This window comes from Cupressus sempervirens, chromosome 8 (genome assembly GCF_028749045.1).
Source record: "Cupressus sempervirens isolate cs-2001-9-10 chromosome 8, ASM2874904v1, whole genome shotgun sequence".
Classification (NCBI taxonomy): domain Eukaryota; kingdom Viridiplantae; phylum Streptophyta; class Pinopsida; order Cupressales; family Cupressaceae; genus Cupressus; species Cupressus sempervirens.
Window position 1 is genome coordinate 331,882,774 of NC_143125.1, and position 4,064 is coordinate 331,886,837.

A 4,064-nucleotide genomic window follows, 5' to 3' on the forward strand; every position below is an offset into this window, starting at 1 on the left:
GGTTAGTTTTATTTCATTTATTAAATTACCTTTACTCCCTTCTTAATATTTCTCTTTATGCACTCACATTTACATTTAATAATTAATTAGTAATTATTAAATGTCTTTTACCTCATAGGGTTTCCCTTTTAGGTTTTTTATCTCCTTCATAAGGATTGGTCGGTTGTAAATTTATTCTTTTTTTTTTGCACAAGTAAATACAATCTTCTTGTTTATTGAGCAAACTCTTCTCTCCTTCTACCTTTCTCACTTCCTTGTAACAGGTTATTTGCATGCAAGATATCTAGGGACATGTGGATTTTTTCATTATCAAATCCTACATGGTATTAGAGTCTTCCTTGTGGGTGCCTATTATTGTTTGAAGCAAAGGAAGAATGAGGGTTTGATAGAATAGATCTAGCATTTTTTTGGGTATTTTCTATGAAAATTGGGGAGCCTCTAATCTTTAGAGGACTTTGAGACTAAATAGGCCTTGCAGTTGGATTTAGAAGGTGTCAAAACCCCCATTGTCGTATGAAATTGGTCAACTTTGGACAACGTTGAGTGGGGAGGGAAAAAAATTGCATAGTAGGGTTGTATGGCCTATGCACTCAAATTGAAAAAAATTAAAATTAAAATGGTTTTTAAAAAATGAAATGCATTTTAACTAAACACACCACCAAAGAGTCACCATCTGGCCACTATCATTATTAGTTTCCACCCATGTATTACTAGATAGTGTTATGCTCTCGCATCTCCTGAGTGCCACCTATGTCCCTCCATTGGTAGAGTCATCAAAGCCCCACTTGGCCACCACTCCACCCAACCTACAAGCCTACGGTCACATGGTGGGTGGGGAGTGAGGGCTTAATTTAGTCATTACTCAATTTTTTTAATGGGTTTGTGATGAGAGATATTTATGGCCCATTGTATGCCATATTTTAATCCATTTCATTTAATTTCATACTCACTTCACTATTCCATTTCTATTATGTTTCATCCCATTTTACTATTTTATGTTGCATATGATCTAATATATATAAGTAATTTTTAATCTAGTTATTAGATAAAATATTAGAATTGATAGATGTGATTTTATTTATCCAACATTTTGATTATGATTTATGGCTCTTCCTATCACCTACTATGCATCTTTCTGTAACTATTTCACTAATACAAAGCTCCATAAACTTTGAAATGTATTGCAATTACTTCCAAGACAATATTAGTTGGTGATGATTATATTATTAAAGAGGAAGGCCGCAAGCCATACTTTGTATTGATTATTGTTTCTTGTTGGCATAGAGATGCATTTCATGTAGATATCATTTATAATGCATGAACACATGGAGAAGACATCAACAAAATTTATGTGGCAGAATATGGAAATAAACTTGGCTCACACTTAACCACCATTATTGCTGAAGCATTTTGTATGTAACAGGTGTATGGAAGTAAAGAAAAGATATTGGAGTTGAGATTCACTCCCAAGTATCACATGGACAGAAACCCCATCAACCCATTTCTCTCTATAATTGTCTTTTGTTACAACCAAACCATTTTAGAATCATGGTTTAACAAATATAGATAAATGCATTAATATTCTATTAAAGAAATAACAAAATATTGCAAATTCTTTGCAAGTTATAGATTTATGTCAAAGATTTTTTTATGTAATAGCCATTGTTTCTATGCAGTGCATATCAAAGGCATTTTTAAATTGTTAAGGCTTTGTATATATAAGAAGCACAAGATATAGTGTGGGGAGAGATAATTATATACGCTTCTATAAGATGCACAACATTGTACATAGATCATTGTTATCATTATAAAATATAAGTTCCATATTTGCATGATTACAAGGCTTTAAAACCAATTCTTTTCTTCATCATTAGGTAGCTAAGGAGCTGGGCCCACTTTGAAGTTACCAAGTGATTCTTTTTCATTATGTATGAAGTACATTTGAGCTTGTTTCCATTTGTATTTTAATTATCTCAGCATTACATGGTATGCATTTAATCATATTATATTATTTTATATGTTCAATATCCATATTTTATTATATAATAACATTTCATATGGATTAGATTATGAGTTAATTAATGATTTATTGTGAGTTTTAGTTATTTTTTATCACAAATTATTATTTTATGAGTTTCTTTTATCTCTGTAGTTTTTGTCACTAGGAAGTGATAATTCCTATCATTGGTGGTTTTTCCCTAGGTTCAATTTTGCATGTTATAGCTACATCCATAATCCCTCATCTCATAACTCACATCCCTTGATAGCATATTTCTAAGAAACCTTTCACAAGATTATGCCCTAGATTGACATGTATAGACCATGTTGAACTTCATCATAAACTTTTAATTCTTTCTTATTATTTGCCACAGTGTTGCCCAATCAATTTGCAATTTTTTTAATTTTACGAAGGCCACGGTGGTTGTTTCACTCTAACTTGAACATGCAAGGGTGTTTTTTTTTTTATCTAAAAGAAGCATCAGAAAGATGATTTAGAGATGGAGATGATGGTGCAAGTAATTTTTGGATTTTTTGTTAGTTTGGTAACTATTTTTTCACTTGAAGTCAGATAATGCTCTCTATCTTCTAGGGGGCATAACTTGCTCATTTTAGCTTCATTTTTTGATCTAAAAGAAACATTAGAAAGCTCTTCTTGATCCCTATCTAGATTCTCTTTTATTTTCATTAGTATTTCTTATAGGTACATGTGATTCTCAAACAAAATCTATTTTTCTCTCTTTTTGTTTACGCATTCCTTCTAGCAACTGGGGTTTGGTTTTTTGTATTGTAGGGGATATTTTGTATTATTATTTATGTTATTTACATCAATAAACTAGAACTTATTCAAAAAACAATCCAACACCTTCTAAAACAATGGCCCATATGTCTTCTTGCCTAGAACTTCTGACCCCTCATAACTATCACACAAGGAAGTCACTAATGATATGGTTTCTTCAATAAAAAGGGTTGTGGTCATGTTTAGATGTAGTGCAACTAGTTTTATAGAGGGCTTTTGAGGTCATGCAAAATAGGAACAAGATGGATGAGGCAATGAGATTGATTTCTTTATAGATATCTGGCAATCTATAGTTTCTTCTTGATGGGTGGAATACCCCTCTATCTATGTGAACCAAGCTTGATGGCTTGTTTGGTATAGTAAATGAGTTCAGGGTACTTCAAATTAAGTAAAATCTTACCTCTCTTCTACCAAATTATTTTCCATCCATTGAGGGATTCTTGATGAAGTTCAAACAACAGAGATATTCATTGCAGGGTTGTGGGAAAACTAAGCATATACAAGAAAACCTAACCTATCAAGAGCACACATAAACAATAAAATGTTAATTGCACATGTATATAAAAGATTTAAAGTAAAGCAATATAAAACTAATTCTATACTTTATTTTTATAACTTGATGCAATTAAAAGTAAAGAGTCCTCATGCAAACTCAGAGCAGCTCAAAAAAGGCACCCACGAGAGGCCTTATTGGTGAGCTCAATAGTGAGAGATGTGGATGTTCTCTCTGAAACACAACTATTGAATGAAATGAAAAATGATTTGAAATTAAATACAAGATGTATGAAGCTAGCTAGATGTGAAGAGAATGCTTCAAACAAGTGTTATGGATACAACCATGCTCAAAGCATTCAAGGATGGTGAATGTGGATGCAAGAAAATAAACTAAGTTATCAATGTAAGAAATGAAATCTAACAACTACCAAAAAGTTAGCAATAATGCATAAAATCACTAAGATCTCTAGAACTATACTAGTATGATAACAATGCAAATGAGGGAGATGGAAAATGTTTGAGACAAGGGCTCTATTTATAGGATTAAGAGAGGCCTTTAGGAGGTGGCATCTATGTGGCATCCACATAGGTACCACAAGGGAGACACATGGAGTAAAGAGACAATCCATGTAAAGGTCAACATAAGCAAGTTTGTGATAGAGATGGCTCAAGGTTTTCTCACACATGTGTGAGAAACCTTGGAGGAAGGAAAGGAAAACAAGTGTGTAATAGTGTAAGAGGATTTTTGGATAAATAATAAAAGGGAGGCTTT